General features: G+C 55.8%; 1 protein-coding gene across 2 annotated transcripts in view; it reads right to left on the minus strand.

Annotated features, from left to right (window-relative positions):
* The window catches only part of COL6A2 (collagen type VI alpha 2 chain), a 34,532-nt gene extending 29,728 nt beyond the window's left edge, over window positions 1–4,804 (minus strand). Inside the window, exon 1 of one of the 2 annotated variants that reach the window (XM_004429676.3) lies at window positions 4,705–4,804. The gene's annotated coding sequence lies outside the window, so the exon portion shown is untranslated. The remainder of the gene's footprint in view (window positions 1–4,704) is intronic. The other variant, XM_004429677.3, reaches the window with a different exon arrangement.
* Between the last annotated feature and the right edge of the window lie 1,196 nt (window positions 4,805–6,000).

Genomic DNA, 6,000 nt, shown 5'->3' on the forward strand with positions numbered 1-6,000 from the left:
AATCAGTTGCATTTCTATATACCGACAAGGAACAATCCCAAAAGGAAATTAGGAAAATAATTTCATTTACATTAGCATCAAAAAGAATAAAATACTTAGGAATTACCTTTACAATGAGATGAAAGACTTATTCACTGAAAACTACAGAATATTTCCAAGAGAAATTGAAAAAGATATAAATGGAAGGACATTTCATGTTCATGAGTTGAAAGACTTAATATTAAGATGTCAATACTATCCAAAGTGATTTATAGATTTAATGTAATTGCTATCAAAATCCCAATGATGACTTTTGCAGAAATAGAAAAACTCATTCTAAAATTCATAAGGAATCTCAAGAGACCCTGAATAGTATAAACAATCCTACAAAAGAAGAACAAAGCTGGAGTAATCACTCCTCCTGATTTCAAAACTCATTACAAAGCTACAGGAATCAAAAGAGTGTCGTATTGGCATAAAGACAAACATATAGACCAATGGAATAGGATAGGGAGTCCAGAAATAAACCGTTGCATGGAGTTAAATAATTTTCAACAAGAGTGTCATGACCATTCAATGGAAGAAAAGACAGTCTTTTCAACAAATGGTGTTGGGAAAACTGGATATCCACATGCAAAAGAATGAAGTTGGACCCTTACTTAACACCACACACAAAAATGAATTCAAAGTAGTTCAAGACTCAGATCTATAAAACACAAGGCAAAAGCTTCAGGACATTGGATTTGGCAATGATTTCTTGGATATGACACCAAAAGCACAAGCAACTAAAGAAAAAAATACGTGAATTGGGCTTCAGGAACATTGAAAAATTTGTGCATCAAAAGACACTATCCACAGAGTCAAAAGGCAACATACAGAATAGGAGAAAATATTTGCAAATCATATATTTGATAAGGGATTGATATCCAGAATATATAGAGACCTCCTAACACTCAGCAACCAAAAACCAAACAACCTGATTCCAAAATGGGCAAAGGACTTGAATAGACATTTCTTCAAAGAAGATATACAAATGGTCAATAAGCATATGAAAAGATGCTCAACATAACTAATCATTAGGGAAATGCAAATCAAAACTACAATGAGATACCACCTCACACCCATGAGGATGGCTACTATATAAAAAAAAAAACATAAAGTAAAAAGTGTTGGAGAGGATGTGGAGAAACTGGAACGTTTGTACACTGTAAAATGGTGCAGCCATTGTGGAAAACTGTATGGATAGAATTACCGTATGATCTAGCAAGTCCACTTCTAGGTATATACTCAAAAGAATTGAAAGCAGGATCTCAAAGAGTATTTTGTACACTCATGTTCACTGTAGCATTACTAACAATAGCTAAAATGTAGAAGCAACCCAAGTGTCCACCAACCGATGAATGGATAAACAAATGTGGTGTATCCATACAATGGAATATTATTCAGCCTTAAAAAGGAAGGAGATTCTGACACTTCTACAACATGTATGAACCTTGAAGATATTATGCTAAGTGAAATAAGCCAGTCAGAAAAGGACAAATACTACATGATTCCAATTATATGAGATACTTAGAGTATCTCAAAAATCATAGAGACAGAAGATAGAATGGTGGTTACCAAAGGTCGGGGGAAGAAGGGAATGGGGAATTAATGTTTAATAGCTATAGAATTTCAGTTCTGTAAGATGAAAAGAATTCCAGAGTTGGTGGAGATGGCTGTACAACGTGAATGTACTTAACACCACTGAACTGTACAGCTAAAAATAGTTGAGATGATAAATTTTATGTTATGTGTATTTTATCACAATTTTTAAAATTCAGGGGGAAAAAGCTCTTACAAATCACTAAAAAATGAGTACCCATTGGGAACGTGGGGAAATCCTAACCAGGCAAGTCACAGCCACACTACGAATGGTCAGTGGTTAAAATGTTGTCCTGCGTAAACCAGGGACATGCAGACACACCAACAGGCACCGTTCCTCATCTACGAAAATGGGAAACAAGAAAAAAGACAAGGCTGCTGCCCACTGTGCAGAGCACCAGGGTCCTTCTCCTCCTCTCTGGTGGGTGTCCGACACAGGCTCAAGAGCCTCAACACCTCTCAGACTTCTTCACCCAGACTCTGCTCTCCCCAAGGCAGGGCCCCTCCCAGCTGGGAGCCCCGCCCTCCACCAGTTCATCACGTGAGGCTGACCAGTGGTGTGGCGTCGGGTGCTGATGTGTTTAGGTCTCCTGGGTGGGTCTGCGTACAGTCTGTGGAGAATGTTGCTTTATAATATGGCCCAAGCCCCAGGGAGCTCTGCTTCTTTGCAGGTGTGCCCCATACCAGGTCCCCCCAGCTTTGCATAAACATGGGAAAAAAAGCCGCAGGAGGCACCAACCCATTGAAACGTGGGGCTGTGCTTAAAAGGAAATAAGCAGACTACTTGTGTCTTTCTTAAAATCACAAGAGCTAGATTTTCCAGCATTATAAAGCATTCTGTGACTGCAAACATGGTTTACCTACACTCTGTGCACCTGGAGACCCCTGGCAGCCTGGCAGGTAAAAAGGGTGATGGTGTTAAGCCTGACCTCCTTCTACGGATGAGAAAACAGGGGCTGGAGAGGAGGATGGGCTCGCCCGACGCCCACCCTTTGCTGAGGCCCCAGGAAGAGCCTCCAGCCCCAGCTCCTTGTCCTGGGCACTGGCCATTACACAGGGTCTCCAGTGGTCCTGGCCCATCCCAGGTAGCTGTGTCCCTGCCCCCGTGGCTCCCCATGACACCCAGGGGACCTCAGCTGGGTCCTCCACAGCGGAGCTGCCCTCGCTCGCCTGCCATGCAGAGTTGCTGCTGGGCATGGATGTGTGCTGCCCAGTGCAAGGGCCTGTGCTCCACGTGACCAGGTGGCCCACTGGCATGAGCCCGACCTTCCCCCTGGATGTTGCCTTTCCAGTGGCTTCCTTGCAGGTGTGCCCAATATCTGCCCCCCCCGACCTGCTGCAGTCTTCATAGTCTCCCAGGTGACCTGCAACAGCACAGGGTGGCAGCTTCACAGCAGCCAGGGTGGCCTGGTGGCCCATAGAGACCCTTGTCCCACCGAGGGGACACAGCTGGCCCCTATGCCCACCCGGCTGTGCACCCTGGTGGCCCAGCCCCTCTAGTCTGGCCCAGGAGACTCAGCGTCACCTAGGCCCTTGGGCTCAGACCCACTCCCGGCCCCACGCTCCTGCCTCGGAACAAGGAAGGCAGGCAGGCAACTCGCCTCCTCAGAGCCCAGTGCCTGTCCCCCTCCTGGCCTTGGTGAGACGAGGCTGGAATAAACCCCAAATGCCTTTTCTGTTGTTAAGCAAATGTAAGATGGACTCCAGGCCAGAACTGCTTCATTGGAAAAAAACCCCAGGAAAATCTGGGGGTCTGAAGCCTCCTTTTTGGGTATCCATCTAAAAGTGAAGACCCTTTCCTTGGGGACAGTGGGGGAGACCGGGGGTGTGGGCGCAGGAGCCGGCGGCTTCCTGCCTGGGTGCAGGGGAGGATCCTCTGGTGGGCACCGGGCGGGACCGCGGCACAGCTGACCTGCCGGGTTTGTGTTTTGTGTTTGGTTTCAGCAGAGACCTCTCAGCAGTTGACACCACCGCCCCCCCCCCCCCGCCCCACCGAGGGTGCTGGGCCCCCAGGGCTCTGCTACTGCCCAGTGAGGAATCCTGGACCGGTGTGGGGGGCCCAGCAGGGGAGTGTCCACAGGCATGTCCAACCTGGGCTCCCCTCTCACTCCCTGCGCCCCCTGCTTGGTCTCCCCGGGCAGACTTTGGGGAGAAGCTGTCCGGTGGGGCACCTCCAGCCTCAGAGGAGTGGGGGGCAGGCTGGGCTCTTGCCGACTCCTGGGGTAGAGTTGGGGTGTGACTGTGCTCTCCCCTCTCCTTGCCCTGTCCGCTCCTTTGGGGTATCAGAGATGCCCTCCTCCCCTGTGACTTGAAGAGTGCCCCAGGGCCGACCCCTTAGGAACTCGCTCTAGCCCGGGCTGCTCCTCTGAGGCCCAAGGGAGAGGGGCCAGCACCACTGGAGACCCTGTGTCCAGTTCCAGGTCAAAGGGGGGTGGTCTTCCCATGGGGGTGACTTAGTTTCCTCAACCCTCTGAAGATGTCCTCCAGGCCAGAGAGAAAACCAAACCTCCCAGGAACCCGTGGGTCTGCCCGCAGATGCTGCGCTTGGGGCTGTTGGTGACCTGGGAGGTGTCCTGGCAGACAGCCGGAGTCGGAGTCTCGGCACCACGCCCGGGAATGGAGGAAGCCCCCAGCTCTGCCCTAGAAGAGGCCAAGGGGGACGACCAGACAGCAGCTCCCCCCACACAAGTAACTCGGCGCCCGGGGTCCCAGCGCCTGAGGCACGAAGGCGCGGACATGGAAGCTCTGAGCGAGGCCCAGGAGGTTGAAGCGGGGCCGCTAAGGCGGGCGGGCCCCCAGGTGGTGGTGGGGGACATTCACCACTGCAAGGGACAGCCCCTGCCAGGTCTCCCGCGCTCCTGTCCTGTCCCCTGTTCCTGGTCCTGTCACCCCCCCCCCCCCGTTCCTGTCCTGTTCCCGGTTCCTGTCCTGTTCCCCCCGTTCATGGCCCTGTCCCCCGTTCCTGTCGTGTCTCCCGATTCCTATCCTGTCCCCCGTTCCTGCCCCGTCCGCTGAATTGCGGAGCGGGCCGCGGACCGGACACAGTCCCCGCAGCGGCCCGGGCCTGGGCCGAGGGGCGCTCACCTGACCCGAGCGCGCGCGGGGCGCCCTCGCTGGACACGACCCGAGGAGGCTCCCGGTGCGACGGCCAGACGCGGCGCCGAGCGGGCAGGAGGGAGGGGACGGCGGGCGGGACCGCCACTTTATAGCCGGCCTCCCCCGCCCCCGCGGGCGCGCCCGGACCCTGCGGCCACCGGGAGGCGCTGCGGTCCCGCGGATGGGCCGGAGGGGGGCGGGGAGGGCTGGGGGGTGGGAAATGGAGGGGGACGAGGCAGACCGGAGTGGGGACAGAGGAGGCGGGGCGGGCCGAGAGGGAATCGGGGCGGGAAGGGGGTCGGTGAGAGTGGGGCGCTGCCAGCTCTCTGCGGACCAGTCCCGGGCGAAGTGGGAGTCCTCCTCCCCGCCGGGACCCGCCCCCTCGAGCGCCGCAGCCTCCGGGAGAGTCGCTCTCCCGCTGCTGGGGTGTCCTGGGCGTGGGGACCGCGCCCTGCACGAGGCCGACGAGGGCCCGGGACTCGTCCCGCAGGAGCTGCCCGCCCCCCCCGCCCCCCCCCGCCCCCAGGGTCCCGCCTGGCCCACCGGCCTGGCCCTGCTCCTCGTCCCGACCCCGCGGGTGAGAACGTGGCCCGCCGGGCGTGCGAGGGGCGTGTCGGGGATGAAGGGCCGGCTGGGAAGGGCCAGGGCGGCCGGCCTCTGGGGGGAGGGAGGGCTGGGGGTGCTCGCTAAGCCGCCCCTTCCCCGCAAGAACCCCACAGGGGCTCTTGGCCTGGGCCCGGGGGCCACCGTGATGCCCCTGCCTGAATCTGGGAGAGGGCCAGCGGGGTCCACGGCAGGGCTGTGGTCGGGATCCCACTCCCCACCCTGGAGCGGCAGGCTCCCCAGGGCCAGCGCTCCTCCTTGAGGTGGGGTGCAGGCAGGGCTGCGGGCAGGTCCCTGGGCTCAGGGACAGGCCTCATCACCGTCATCCTTGAAGGGGCCTGACAGCGGGAAGTGCTGCCCAGCCTCAGATGAGCAGCCCTGCAAATCTCTGATTTCGCCCCCTCCCCACAGCGGAGAGAGACCCCAGAGCCTCTTGGTCACCTGTGTGTGCCCCAGGAGGCTGCTCTCTGGTCTTCACAGCCGTCCTCTCTCCACCCGCAGAGGCCTGACCGCCTCTTCCCATCTGCACCCTGATTCTGGGCACGGTCCCGTCTCCTGCTGGATGGTAGGTGGCTGAGGGCAGGGTCCTTGTCTTCTCGGGAGCCCGCAGTAGTGACTGTTCAAGTGGAGGGGGAACACCTTCCCAGTGTGAGGAGGACACGCAGCCCCTGCTCTGCCATC

This window comes from Ceratotherium simum, chromosome 27 (assembly GCF_057802395.1).
Source record: "Ceratotherium simum simum isolate JZ-2026a chromosome 27, ASM5780239v1, whole genome shotgun sequence".
Taxonomy (NCBI): Eukaryota; Metazoa; Chordata; class Mammalia; order Perissodactyla; family Rhinocerotidae; genus Ceratotherium; species Ceratotherium simum.